At 33.7% G+C, this 16,500-nt stretch overlaps 1 protein-coding gene across 2 annotated transcripts in view; it reads right to left on the bottom strand.

The window, feature by feature from the left end:
• dac (dachshund family transcription factor) overlaps nt 1–16,500 on the bottom strand; it is a 436,877-nt gene that overhangs the window by 136,882 nt on the left and 283,495 nt on the right. The gene's annotated exons all lie outside the window — the stretch shown is intronic.

The following is a 16,500-nucleotide window of genomic DNA, read 5'->3' as shown; positions in this document are numbered from 1 at the left end:
AGTTAGTATTATCCTGTTGTCATCTTACTACATATGATATTCCGTACTAAATTATATCTATAACATAGTAGTTTCAAGAAAATTGTGAAATATAACTTTGCCAGCATATTATATATAGCAGATAATTTTAATAATTATTATTAGTAAAGAAAAATTAAAAACATAAAAATCGTTATATCTTCATTATGTAATGGATAGATTAAACTGCGAACAAAGAAGAATTGCGCCTTAAAAGCGTCTTAGGACCTCTCCTGTATCTGCTCTACACTGCTAACATTCCAACAACAAAAGAAACACTACTTGGAACCTTTGCTGACAACACAGTTGTTATGACAAACGATATATCTCTGCCTAGGGCAGTAGAAAAAGTACAAGTGGCAGTCAACAAAATCTACAAATGGACAGAAAAGTGAAGAATCGATGCCTCTCGAGATCAAGACAGTTATGGTAATACTTACAAAATGATTGCAAGATACTGGACTGGATACTGGACACTTAAAGAAGTTAATAAAAGAATTAGTCAAATTACTGGAGAAGTAATTAGGATGGACATTGGGCATAAATCGATCAAATTGAGTTCAGTGTATTGCACAATGTGCATTGTTAAATGGACATTGTAAAACGAAATAAATGTTAATCTAAGGTTTCATTACGATTTGGGTGTAATAAATTATAACTTATTTGTTTTATTGTTGTTATTTTAATTGTCTTATGGTTTCCAAACTTGTGAACGATAGTGTATGTATGTTTATGTATACGATGAATGTTCATTAATATACCCCTGTAAAAGATCATAACAAGATTACCCTAATATCACTAAAGCTCGCGACTAAAACTGAAATTCATTGGAAGAATTCAAGATACGTCCATATTTAACTGCAAAAATCCAAAATCCAGGAAAATATATTAAAGTTTTCTAAACATCGATCTATTGACACATGCTATGTATTCACAGATCAAAATTATCAATCAAAACTCTAATATTTTGCTGCTGATATTATAAAATAAGGGCTTAACAATAATTATTTATGGATTAAATTATATTATATTCGTCAGTATATTATATAGAATTATTTATTTGCTATATACATCCATGTAAAATACGTTTGTATATATATATATATATATATATATATATATATATATATATATATATATATATATATATATATAGATTTTAAATTAGTAATTTTTTTATTGTAAATGGAAAAAATAATTATAAACAAGTTAAATAAACGTTTCTCTATCATATATAGGGCATTGGATCGTCGATGGCAATTTTTTAAAAACTTATTTTCACTACTTACTCAATATTTTACATTGGCAAGCTTTATTTCAGCAACTGTGATAAAAATTATATAGAAGCTCGTTCCAATAAAATATTAACACTATAATAAATCTTTTCTCGCGCAAATTCACTGTAACTTGTTGATATTTTACGATACCAAGAGGGTTTCCCTGCAATTGAATTATTTCGACTGGCAGTGGTCGAACTATCACCGGAATAGGGACCAAATATTTTATATATATACTAGTCTGTTTTCTTGTTTGTGTAGGTACGATGGTAAATATATTTTACTAAACGGAAAACCAAGAAAGAACAAACACAAAATTCGGTAGTAGTACTAGGGTGGACAGGAAGTTAGATAAGCAGAGGAAGTTCCGGGAGTTGTGAGAACAGGTGATCGTCCGTACTATGGGTCCCTTTTTTGTATACTCAGTAAATTTAGATCAATGTACAATCTGGCACTTGTTGATATCTTAATTTTAATCTACTTTAAGTCGCTTACATGTATTCTGACAACTTTTTTTACTTTAAAAAGGCATTAAGTCAAAAGAAATGGTACAACACATATAATTTTTAATAACTCTTTCCCATTTTTGTGATATTATATCTATTACTCGTTGTTGTTATCCTTTCTGCGACAATATATTCTTCTGTTTGTTTTACTCCACCGGCATTCGGTAGACATGTGCAGTAACAGTTTCATTCAGCTTTAACATCTCGTTATACAATAAACATAGGTGATATCATCATCTATACAGCAAGACACTATGGCCATCAATATTCTGCTTCGATATCCATGTGAATGGATCTCTTGTCTGACCAAATTTTTATCGTCAGTCTCAATCAACCAAAGAAAACTCTTCTTATTGTCCATGGCATGCAATGAAACCCCTATATTGAATCCATCCAAATGGCATTTTACCTACTTTTAAATCTCTTTAATCACATGTAGATGCCTTGAAGTAGTTTGTTCTTCAACTGTTAACCTTCTTGAAAGTTTTTTGAAAGTCTCGTCTAGATTTTCTTCAAATAATATCGAATAGCATTGACTCACATTTTTTTGTTGTTGTTCAATATTATCGGTCAATATACTAATCTTGCAATATTGGCTATAATACTTTTAATTAAATTTTTCATATATCATTTATAATACCTATTAACATACATCTGCATTGGATGTTTCCTTAGATCTTTATTTTCATTTGGTAGTTTAATCGATATTTTATAAGGATTTCGATTTCCTTTTAAGGCAACGAAGCGATGTCTGTATCCAAATTTACACATAAAATGAAGAAACTTTAAATAACATTTCATAGAATCAAGTCACATACCCATCAGGTTACTATAAGCCGTATCAGTTAAAATAAACTGAATAATAAGTACCTTCGATCAGTATAACTTGAAAAAATCTTTATATATTGCCTTATAAAACATTACTGTGACTAAAACATAGTAAGACCTAAATATCCTGATATTCTTCAATCTGTTTTCATTCAGCTGAACTAAACTGACAATAAACAAGTGCAGATCTTAGAGTGCTATATCTCACTTCAGATTAGTTCTTCGCATTTATCTCTGCTATTTCAAAAATTGCCCTATTGCCCTGACTTGGCGCCCTGAGATTTCTAGATGTTTTCAAGTTTATTTCGAAGAATCGACTAAAAATATTTTTTTACAGAAATAAGTCAATGAAAAAAATGTAAATAATAAATAATAACTCGTTTAATAATTTATAACTAAAAAAGTGTATATCAAATATTAAGAAATCTATAAGGTTTTAATACAATTGACGAATTCGTTTTTGTAAATTATTAATTACTCATTTTAAAAACATGGTTTTGACAAGAAAGGCATTGTTCCTTGAAACCATTAAATAAAACTTTTAAAAATGGGCAAACAAAATTTTGTCTCGATAAATCATAAGTCTGTACCACTGTTTCCCTTCGCGTCCCGGATTCGGCCGAACAAATCGGAATAATATGGAAATGGCCGGCGACATATTGAACTGATACGTCCTACATCCGCGCCCGATTGTTTTTGTCGGTGTTACGTTCGACTTTTATCATTCGCATTTATATATTTCGGTGTTTGCACTGTTTTTAGAATGAGACACGGCCCCCCAAATGTATTTACACAGTATATTTGGCGTTTGTTTGTCGGGTACGCGAGGCAAACGCACAAATTGATCGTTCCTACATTCGATACCGACAGAATGGTAATGGGAAACGATTACCGGGGGGACAGGAGGAAGAAGGGCGAGTAAGCGACAGAAGGCGAATAGAGTTTATTATAATTTTTAATAATAATATTTTTTTAAACTTAGTATGAGATTAATCGGGTTTATAACATAATTGAGTCACTTATTTCCTTTGAAATTATTTTTTACCCAAGACAAAACAAGTCATAGTTAACTAACTTAGTTTATAAAAGGTATTTTCTTCATTTTGCTTGTCAGGTATATTCGTATATTCCTAACCGTATTGGAATGAAGTAAGTCATTGAAACCAGCTAAAGATTTGGACACATTTAGAGATCTGGACACAATGGAGAAGAGATGAGTAATTCAGCCGTGAGTAATTTACAAGGACTAGAGGAGCACTACAAAACTAGAAACATGTGGTACAACGGAATTACAGAATTTTGATATAAATACCAGTTCAACCGAACAGGAAGATATAGCAAATTCATGACAACAGAAAATAATAATAAAATAAATAAAGTAAGAATACGTAAGGCGATAGTGGACTTGGAGGAGTAAGTGATGTCGACTGGGGTGGTGACCAACTAGAAACATTTTTAGTGGATTCATATCATTTCATTCATGCATATATGTAGATTTGGCAGCCAAAGAATAAACTCAATAATTGGTATTAAAAGTGAACTTAAACGACATATCTCTCTGCCTAGGGCAGTAGAAAAAGTACAAGTGACAATCAACAAAATCAACAAATGGACAAAATTTGGAAATTTCAACTTAATAGCTCCTATCCACGTTAATTTTGCATTGCGGCGAAATAATAAAAACTTAATTTTATCACTCAATGGATGCCCGATTCCTCAAGCAGAATCAGCTAAATACCTCGGAATCCATCTTGACGGTTAATCTACAAATTGGAAACATCATGTTAGACAAAAAGTAAAACATATTAGAACCAAAATAAAACAATAATACTGATTAGTCGGAAGATACTCGCAACTTGATCTAAAATCAAAGAGGTTGATTTTTAAGACAATTATAAAGCCAATTTGGACTTATGGGGTGCAAATATGGGGTTGCACTAAAAATTCAAATCAACTAGTCATCCAACGCTGTCAAAGCAAGGTTCTTCGATTGATTACAAAAGCCTATCGCTACGTAACCAACGAAGAATTGCACGATGATCTGGAAATAAAATGGATTTGCGAAGTTATCCAAGATTTCGCCTTGAAGCACGAAAGAATAGTACCAAATCATACTAACGCAGCAGTAATACAACTGCTAGACAGCACGCATTATGTCAGGGGATTGAAGCGAACCAAACGATATGAACTTATATAAACTGTATACCTTTAGTGTAAACTACAGCTATATTATTATTATTATTATTGTTAAATTTATAATTGAGGAATACATATTGATGTATTTTCTCGCACTCGTCTTGCTTGTGAATTAATCCAAGTACAAATGAAAAGTAGTAATAAATTAATTTATAATTAAGATTGTACAAAGTGTATCTAACAAAGATGTTATAAAAAATATAAAGGTGGACAGTGTTTGGCGGCTAAAAGAAAATTATGTCTAAAGAAAATACTAATTGTTCATTACGTTAGATAATCAGATAATTTTGCAGACTTATTCAAAGTCTTTAACACAACAAAATTTGAATAATTCAAGTAAATCTGTATATTATATTTTTGCTTATTGTACTGATCTCTGTTTATAATATTAATTAGGTTAATTGTTAGGTACATTTAAATTAAGATGGGATGTTAAATATATGATTCATACCGATACCAATGGTATAAAAGACCAGCGATATTAATAAAGTTTCTTCTTTGTTCCAAGGCTATTCTCCAAGGCCAGGTTCCAAGTCTCTTTTGCATCAACTGGAGTTTATTTGAACTAGACCTACTATTAAACCAACTGAGTAAACAACTTAGAAATCATCCTAGAAGACAGACATCCAGTCTTGCCCAGTTTTGTTATTGAGTTCATTTTCCTTATTGGATTTTGTACTCTTGCCTCAAGACAAATGTTAAACAATCACAAACACAGATTTTCAACCATGCCCAAGCTAATTCCAAAAATGTATAAGGAGTGTGAGATTTAACGTAGTTCTGATTTATATGCGGAAAAAGAAGAATACAGGGCCTTTAAACTTTAGAATATATTGTTTACATTTTTCGTAATGCTCGAAAATCGTTGTTCGTCGAAATGACATCGATGAACAATTGAAGTAACAATTTCTTTCGATCTCAACATCTCACCTAGAAGAATACCTTGCTCCTTTCTATTTTTTGCCGCTTTGGCGCTTTTCGTCATTTCGCGACTATTCACTGGCACGGTCGATTCACTGGTTGATATAAAGGAGACGGGGACAGACATAAAGTGTATATATGAAATAATAAATAAATAAATAAATAAAATTAATAACACAAACAGGGGGGCTAAAAGTATAAATAGTGTATATACAATTTAAAAATGAATACAAATACAGGACTACAAACACAACCATAACAAAGTAGAGGTTCCATCCAGACAGCACATATCAGCACCCATACCGCAGTGGTAATGGTTATTTGATCAGTAACACTAAACTTAGGATAGGCTAGATTCTATGGAGAAAATCGATTTCTGGTAGATATCCGAGGAGTCCGTATGTATATTCTCCTGTTAAAACATTTTACAGCCCTTACTAGTTCTAACCTGGGTGCACCGTAGACAGTCGTTTAGTATGTGGTATATTGAAACAAAGAGAGGAGAAATAATCAGCTTTAACCTAAAAGAGCCTGTTATGGTTGGCCTCCTGGACACAACGACGTTGTACCTCATTATTTGTGGGACAAGAAACGACTGGGATAAAGTCAGTAAGGATACAAACATGCGGGATGGGAAGGGGAGAAGAGGCTGCCGATTTTTATGTACTATCCGCGCGCTCATTACTCGGTATACCAACGTGAGAAGGTTACACTAATATACCACAGTAAACTTGTCCTAATCCCATTCATATAGAGGGTATGGACAACCGACAGCCATCGGTATATATGCGGTTGCGTCCAGGGTAAGAGTGGAGAAGTTCACAGAACTTGGACCGAATAAAGGTAAGGATAATGTTCTCTTTTATGAAATTGACATAAATATATGTTTATGAAGGGGTTAGTGAAGGTCCAAGTTGAAAGTTGTGAGTATTGCCCCTTTCTGATACCATCATAAGACAGCAAAACTTTATGAGTATAAATATTCTGCTACAGTATTAATGAGGTAATTCTCAGTAATTCATGAGTTGAGATTATCCCAGAAGATCTTCTTTTTCCTGATAAGCGATTTAATTGCGATGTTGAAACTGTTCGAGATGGTATTTTCACTCCATTAGTATAGTAACCCTTTCAGATTTTTCTCATTTCTCATGTAAGAGCCTGGAAATAGCTGATTCATCAACTGCTACGTGTCTCGAGGATTTGAGATTGACCAATAAGTCTTACAATTCAATTTCAAGATGGTTTAGATTAGAGAGTGACCCACAAGCTTAATAAATATTCTGCTTCAGTATTGATGATGCTCTCAGTAATTGATGAGTAGAGATTGTCCCAGCAGATCTTCTTTTACCTGATAAGCGATTTAACTGCGATGTTGAAACTGTCCAAATTTAAAATAAGACTTTAAATATTCCGAATTTTTTAAATGAATGGACCCATTACAAAGAAAGAAATCTTTTACGACTCGAAACCGCCGGCTATAAAATATAATTAGGGACATTTTACCGATCCCATTCTCATTAAACATTCAAAAATTGGCCCCCGTTCTGCCGCCCCCCAATAACAATAAAAAGAAAAAGAATAACGACGACCTACCCCGCCTCTCTCCCGGGTCCTTCATCGCCCACCTCGGGCTCGTCTTATCTTCCGCAGCATATTGCCGGGAAGCCGCCCCGCCACCCCCTCACCGGGCCCCGAGGGCCACTGGATGGTGACGTAGTCCGCTCCCCGATTAGCCATTGTTTTCGCGCAGGGGTGCATAAAAAATCAACTTATTGCTAATATCTGGGCCGCAATTACGACGAACGGATTTGTAGGACGTTATTTTTTATTTTATTGCAAATTGTCGACGGTTTCGGATGACTATCGTCGTCTCGCTCGCTCTCGTTTCTTGTCCGGGCCATGAGAGGACGGGAGCGGTTTCGGTTGGGGAGGTGATCGTTAAAAATTATGGTCCGAGGATAATGGATAAGTTTTCATTTTTTTATTTTCGATTCTGCCACCGAGGGGAATGGAGAAGGTGTGGGGGCCTTTAATTGTCCCACCAATTAAAATTTAAAAATACGATGGTTGCTGTGTTTATTTTCAGCCTTGGCAATGCTAAGTGTAAGAATATACGTCGGTCGGAATTTATGGTTGTCGATGCGATTGTTTGTCCGAACACTCACTACTATTTTGTGGAAGGAATTCGTACTGGAACTGAAAACACTGGTTGAAGAAATACTTTATTATATTTTATTTCGATTTAAATTGATTCATGTGGCTGACGGGAGAATTGGCGGGAACGAGAAGTACAGTAGTGATGTGGAAGTACAAGGGGGTACAAGGGGAAGTGTTACAAGGGGGTAGAGAAAAGAAAAGAGAGCAAGACGTCGTCGTGGTGGGAACCGCATGGTACCAATCTACCAACATTGCCAACCTTTGAAATTGCTGTAAGTGAATGCGTGGTGGCCTAACGGGTCGTAGCGGTCACTACATCAGTGTTGTTAGGCTCCATCTGACGTTTCCAATTGGAGGTTTAACCTTTATGAACGTAACCTTCTTCAGAACAAAAAGCGAAACCTTACACGAAGTCCTGTTATAGGCAGTTAACCCAACTGGATTGGGACCTTGTCACAAAAATAACAAATTATGGCAAATCAAGAGGATCTTTTATCAATACCTTAATTATTATAACATAGTAGATATAAGTCAAGTATCCTCGAGAATAGGGCACTGCAAAGTAACCCACGAATATTTGTTGAAGGCACTGAGCCCACGCCTGTTTGATCGATGCCAGAGTCAACTTTGAGTCAGACACATTCTTCTAGATTGTCCGAAAAATGGTACTCTGAGGCGCCAAGTGGAAGTACCGAGAACATTGGAGCAACTGGCTTAACCTGAGCAGCTGAACCTGCGATTAGCTACCTGAAGACCACAGACCTGTTTCAATACTTGTAACATCCATTAAGAAAATTATGTAACTTTTATACACTGTTAATGTTCCTATAGTACTTAGGAGGTAAGGCACGGAGCCCACGCCCGTTTGATCGATGTCAGATTCAGCTTAGCGTCAGACACATTCTTCTAGATTGTCGGAAACATGGTGATCTGAGGCGCCAAGGAGAAATACCGAGAACATTGGAGCAACTGGCTCAACCTGAGCAGCTGAACCTGCGATTAGCTACCTGAAGACCACAGACCTGTTTCAATACTTGTAACATCCATTAAGAAAATTATGTAACTTTTATACACTGTTAATGTTCCTATAGTACTTAGGAGGTAAGGCACGGAGCCCACGCCCGTTTGATCGATGCCAGATTCAGCTCAGCGTCAGACACATTCTTCTAGATTGTCGGAAACATGGTGATCTGAGGCGCCAAGGAGAAATACCGAGAACATTGGAGTAACTGGCTCAACCTGAGCAGCTGAACCTGCGATTAGCTACCTGAAGACCACAGACCTGTTTCAACACTTGTAACATCCATTAATGTTCCTATAGTACTTAATCTCTTTTATAACTCATTGTAATCCATCCTAAATAGCCCAAGAGGCTGACGAGTTAAATACATAAATAAATAAATAAATAAAATTTCCACTGAAGAATATCAAGCTCAACGGATATCTCTTCTTCCAGTTTAGCTTCTTATAAAGGAATAATTTTTTTTACACAAATCTTAAAAACAACTACTACCATTACCACCAAAGCTTTTAAAAAAATTACATTGTTGGCTAGGTTCGTAAAGTATTACTGGTTTTTCTTTTGAACCATTGTTGATATTTTGCTCTGGAAAACTTATATATAATGTTTCTTAACAATATTGCTAGAATATCTTATATTCTTCATAGGAAAGAGACGTCGACAAAGGTTTATCTTGTTTTCCATATGATATATAATAATTGATCAGTTCAATCCTCTCACAGTAGTTTATTACTCTGAAACTGTTACATTTATTACTTTTATCTTTCTGTGTGTGTCTTCTTTATTGCTTTAACGATATATTATTATTGAAAAGTCTATGGTAGTTATGTCACATCTAGTAATTTTTCCATAAAATTGTTCTTCAAATCCACAATGGCTTCAAAATCTGCTTAAGCAACAACAGATTGTTGTGAATTGATAATTCGAATCTAATCACCTACTATTAATTTTCCATAGCGTTCCCTTTTTTAGACAATTATTTTGCTATGTGTCCAGTGGAATTACTCTAGAGCAAAACATCACTGAAAAGTAATCTACTTCCTGTAGGTGGAATCCACATCTTTAGACTTTTTACACAAAGACATAACTTTTAGTTGTATTCGCTATTTCTTAGCCCATTCAGTAATGTTATTGACAGCTCTCTGTAATCTATTTGGAGCTGTCTAAATGTTGATAACTTGTAGATAAGCCTGCATTATCAGAGGTCATTGTTACTTCTTCACATTTAAGATAAATATCTGAACTTCCAGCTGTATTGCACATATTGACAGATTAACGTGACATATTGAATACAAAGAATATTTCAAACTAGTGATTTATATAATTTCTAAATATTACAGCTAAAATATATACCTGCACTGTTATATATACTATCAAAGATAAACAATATATGTTTAGGTGTGAACTAAAGAACAAAATACATTTTCCTCAATTTACTATCATCTAATGTATATTTTACAGCTACTTGCTACTGTTTATTGGCTTCATCCTCTATAAACCACAACATTATTTGTTCCCGTGCTTTTAATTTGTCATAAATCATTCCGATAAAAAGGAAAAGGTGATAATTTTAAATATAATTACGGCTATAATTTACTAGTGAAACATGTAACATTCAAACGAAAGTTGAAACAAAATCAAGGGATTTCTTGAGAGAAATGAAAGATTTCGTTATTTTTTTGGCATTTCTATTCTTATAATATAAAAATTTTGTTATATGATTAAATTTTTGAGTTCACCAGGTTTCTCAATCGTTTCGCACAAGTGTTTATCGATGAAGTTTGCTTACTATACATTTTCAAAAACGGTCGATGATATTTAGCAGTTTTCTCTTGGCGAGAATATTATGTTTTGTTGGTTATCGAAGAGCCCAGTGTGATTTAGTATGATCTACTATAAAACCTTGATAAGTGTAGATAATTAAAGGGAACTTTCTGAGGAATACAGATAAATTGGTAAACATTTGTTTCACTCCTTTCGAGCAATTTTCGTATATTTCAATTTAAAAAAATAGTAAAGTCATTTAAATATTTAACTAATTAAGTAATAAATTATTAGTAATATTTTTAAAATTAACTATTTTACTTTTAATATTTATTTATAGTATATTAAATGAGAATTATTAATGTAAGTTTTTGACAAGCAACTTAATTTAACTATTAAATGCGATGGCTTTAATATTTCTCTATGTAACATAATATCTTTCAATTTAGTATTATTCAGATAATCAGTGTAGACAGAAGCTAATCATTATACTCTCAAAATATCATTATCGACAACCATATTTTAATACCTTTAATTTGAAAAATTCTAATAACGAAGCCTACAAACGCTTTTAGGAACTTACGGTGATTCTTTTGCGTTTTATCATAAATGCGGGTTTGGGTTTAAATGATTTAAAAGAGGTAGTTTTGTTGTCGATTACACAGAACGGACTGGAAGACCACAAAGGTTCGAAGACCATTAATTTCACGAATTATTGGACGAAAACATAGCTCAAACTTTTGTATAGCTTAGCAGTTGTTAATGATCGCAACTGTTTACATGTCATGCAAAAGAAAGGAGAAAATAAAATATTCTACTGGGAACTATCTGAATATTCCATTTCGAACAGTTTCATCAGTGCGTTTGATTGAGTTTTTGTGGAGTACTGTGGCTGGAAATAAATAATGGATCTTCTATACCTGTCTCGAATGCAAAATGTCATGGAATAATACAGGAGAACCTTTCTCAGTCATGCAATGTGATATCTAAAGTTAATATTTATGACCATAACGCATTGCTGCTGATACGGTGGTATCAGCAAGAGCTGTTATATTATGGCTACTGAAACACATTGAAATAGTTACTAGAGAAGTCAGAAGTCTTTTCATATTGCATGACAACGCTCGATACGATTTAAGATTTTTGAAGGATTTACTATTACAGCTAGAATGGGAAGTTCTGACGCATCTAGCATACACACCTTCCGAATACCACTTGTTCAGATCGATTGAACATAACTTGGTTAGCAGAAGGATATGAAATAATGAAGAAATACGAGTGGATCGATTTTGATAGCTGCCAAATCAACACTGAAACATCAAGAAGAAAAATGCGAAAAATGTTAAGAAGATTATGGAAAATAAACTTAACAGGTACCTCGGAAAACCTACCTGAACTCCTTAGATTGCTTGACGTCTTTAATCTACAAGACGAGATCTGATAACAATTGTTGCATACATTTGGATAGTATTTATATGTTTATATGTACAAATTTCTATATACACATATATGTGTTTAATAATGTCCCTTAACTGTTTTATTTTTACATTGCTACAATTTGTTATATGTTATTTTTATTTTATATTCATGTTGTGATCGTATCCATACACTACGGTCTATCGAAATCGACAAATAATACATGTATTTTATAATCTGTATAAATTTTATATAGCTATTTACGTGATTAGCTATATCCTTTTTTTACTGTGTTTTTTTAATATTGATACATTTTGTTATATTTATTTTTATTTTATGTTCATATTGTGTTCGTAACCAAAAATGTCTTGAGGAAACAAAAAATAAAATAAATATTTTATAATATTTTCTCAATAAATTTCTTTTTGGGTTGAAAAAATCATCAGAATGCAGGAAGTATCTAATACGTCCTCCCAATTCCTTCTAAATTTTGATCGACGTTTGACATGGAAAAGACATATAGTGGCAAAATGCAAACAGCTTGGGTTTAAGCTAAACCAAATGTATACGCTGACAGGGCGTAAATATAAAGTATCCTTAGATAACAAGGTTTTGCTGTATAAGTCAATACTTAGGCCAATTTGGACCTATGGTATTGAACTGTGGGGTACAACTAGCAAATCTAACGTAGATATTCTCCAGAGGTTCATCGTTGATGCCCCATATTACATCTCCAACAAAATAATCCAGCGCGATATCCCCTTAGAACCCCTAACGAGTGTAATTCGAAGTATTAGTGCAAAGTACTCTGAAAGACTATTAGTGTATCCCAATGCACTTGCCAAATAGTTAAATATGCGCGATGGCAGCGTGATGTATAGGCTCAAACGCAAATTCCCATACGAACTGATTAATAGACACATAGAATAAGTTAGGATGGAGTTTAAAATAAGTTAGAATAGTATCTAAAATAAGATTTAGATTGTTGTACAGCAGAGCAATTACTGAAGTGATCCTTTATATGTCTGTATAGTTATATTATTTAACGAGAATCATATAATAATACCTATTGCCCACGGGCAGATTGTTGAAGGTCTTAGAGATGAATAAAAAATAATTTTAAAAATAAAATCCTTTTTCAATTCCATTTAGCGTGTTTGCTGGGGCATGGTGGTAAATTTATATTTGTGATTGCTTATAATTGTGATTATTCTTAAGGCAAGAGTAAGAGTAAGAGTAAAAATCCGACAAGGAAAATATCCCCAGTCATGCTAATAATCAAGATGTGTAAGACCAGATGTCTTCTGGGATAATCTCCAAGTTGGTCACTCGCCAGTCGGTAGGTTTATAGACGACGAACGTGCTTCGAAACCAACGCTAGACAGGTCCAGTCCAGACAAACTCTAGTGGCTAAAAGAACACTCTAAAGTATATTAAAAACTGTAACTAATTCTAACAATTATTATTTTACACAACTTTATTGTTTATTTGAAATTTAAACTAAGATTTTATGCTACAATAGATTCTTATTCGCAAATCAACAACAAAACAATGAAATATCATTAAAAATCACCGGTTCCAAAACAGAAGGGCATCAATTAAACCTGACACTTTGTATAAAAGACGGGGGGCGCCGCTCTCGGAAGCGAAATAAAAAAGAACAATTAAAGTTACCGCCAGCACCGCCAACTTGGCCGAAATTAATAAAAACAATTCGCATTCTTCCCGGCCAAATTGCCAGTAAAAAACTAAACATGGTGGCGTAAATTTCGGCCACAAAACGAGGGCCTTCTCTCTAAACGGGCACCCGTGAATATTTAAAAATTGCCAAGTGGGGCCTCGCAATTAAACCTGAATAATTGATGGGGCTTTCGCGGTCTCCTTTACGCCTCCCTCGAAATGACACCGAGAGATATTACAAGGGCAGCGAACAGCATCGATGAAAAAAAGAACAACGGAGTCCCGTCTGGGGATCTCTTTGAGCAAGTGGTGATTTCGCTGCTCGTCTTAGATGGTTAATTGGAATTTTCAATTGCCATTCCGAAAACTGTTAAAATCCCGTTTTTCGTCACGCCCTGTATAGTGCGAAATTTAAAAAATGTCGAGAATCTCATAGGAATTCATACCATCAGATTCGAAAAGGTGTCTTGGACAATGTTTAATTAGAGATCCTGCGGAGACGCGTCCTGGTCTGTATGTCGGCCGATTGGTCAAACTCATAGAATAAGGTTCCTTGAAGTAATCTTTCTTCTGAGTGGGCTAAAGCACTATTTCTCCACGGAGTCTCAATATATGAGATTATTTCATAGTAGGATATTTCACTCGACGACATTTCAGTTAATAATATATTTTCATGAAAAGATATTTTTATAATGGAACATTTTGTGATAGATATGCTATTTCATGAATATCATAATAGATATAATATTCATGATGGGATATTTCGAGTTTAAATATTTTATGAAAGGATATCATTTTATGGTACGATATTTTATTTTAGGGCATTTTATGGAAGGATATATGTTGATAATAAGACATTTCTTGAAAGGATATTTCAGTATATTTTCTTTATAGGATATTTTTTAATAAGGTCATTATACTGTTAACTTGCGGTCTGTCTATATCGGTCTGAGTATATTTCGAGAATTGGCAACACTATTGTCATGTGAGTCCATCTGACGGTTCCATCGTAAAATTTGATATTTTTGGCGATATACGTACTCAGAACATTTTGTCACACGGACGCTAATTGTTTTTTTTATATTTAGTTGAAAGTTTCGTCTGGGCAAAAAATGGAACTGAATCGTGAACATTTTCCGGCGATGATTTTCGACGTGGATTATCATAAGGGTGCATCAATTAACTTAATTTGACTTTTGGCAATGAAGCTTCATCAAAAACCACCATGTGTTGCTGGTTTAGTGAATTCAATCGTGGTCGTAGTTCGCTATCTGACGAGTTTCGTGAAGGTCGTTCACAATCAGCTGTTGTGCCAGAAAATATCGATGCTGAGTGTGAAATGATTAAGCAAGATCGTCAAGTCACCTATTCTGAGATTTTCACCTATACTTCCACCAGTATATATGCAATTTTACATGAATATTTAGCTGTGCGAAAGTTATGTTCGCGTTGAATCCCACATAAATTGGTTTAAGCGTGTGCAAAAGTGTATCGATCATCGTGGTGAGTACTTGAAAAACAATAAAAATATATTCGCAGCTTAATTATTTGTTTTTTTCTTCCTATTCCCGAAATATAAATACTGACCCTCGTAATAGAATATATTTTTATTGAGATTTTGAATATTAATTTTTTTAGTAGGATATTTGAAGGGGATATTAAGTGTATTAGTGTTAAGTATTAGTTTAGAATTGTAAATACTATACCATATAAGTTAAGATAAATATAGTTATTTTCCTTGTACCCTCCAGTTAGTCACCCTTGTTTAGTGTATATTTTTTTGTGTATTTAGTGTTATGTAAACATTTAAAAAGACGGACCATGTCCCTTATTGACCATGTTCAATATCAGCCCTACAGTTATTACTGTAGATCTTTTGACAGCTATTGGATCGAAGGCTGTTGTAAATCTTAACGGATTCCAGTTAGAGCAAATACAGGAGATCAAGTATTTATAATCAATATTATAGGAAAATAAAGTAGGATCTGTCCCTGAAGTAATTAGCCGAATCTTCCAAGCTGCAGGAACTTTTGCGTATAAGATGATGAGTGAAAAAAATGTCTTAAATATTCTAATATAAAGAAATACCTCACAATTTTGGTTTTCTTAAGCGTCACCTGGACGCCGCGTTCCTGTTACCTGCGACATATCATCTCCAAGCCTAAAACTCCTATCCTAAAACCAAGCTCCTTGACTATACTCTCTCTTTGGTATAATTTCAGAGATATGCAAACTGATTTTTTGATACAAGCAGAATTCCCGAGACCCCAATCATTGATATTATCGATCTCTCCAACATTTTCTCATCGTTTGTTATAATTAATTATTTTAAACTCTTTTACTACTTGGCTGAGATTTTGAAAAGCTTAAAATTGATATTTTTACTGAAATAAAAAAGGAACCTGACTAATAGGCATCATCAAACTTTATGTTCTATTTTGAGTGTTACGCCGTTATTGTCACTGTTTTTTTTTAATAAGATCTGTTCAACAAATTAAGTGAGTTATTTTAGTGCTTCATAATATATTTAAGTATTAATCTAAGGCTAATATGGTATTAAAATACTTCTGCAACTATGTCGCTTTCTAGGTATAATTAATTACTTCTGCCAGTTATATTTTATGGTTATTTTTAAACATTCGCTAATGATGTGCGGGCAGGGTGGATTTTAATTTTATGTGCATTTTCTCTAGTCTAATTTAATATTAGTAATCTT

This window comes from Rhynchophorus ferrugineus, unplaced genomic scaffold (genome assembly GCF_030347505.1).
Source record: "Rhynchophorus ferrugineus isolate W39M unplaced genomic scaffold, kcgeb_rfMv2 rfM11, whole genome shotgun sequence".
Taxonomy (NCBI): domain Eukaryota; kingdom Metazoa; phylum Arthropoda; class Insecta; order Coleoptera; family Curculionidae; genus Rhynchophorus; species Rhynchophorus ferrugineus.
The sequence above is the reverse complement of the archived record's forward strand: the minus strand, read 5'-3'. Positions and strand labels throughout refer to the sequence as shown.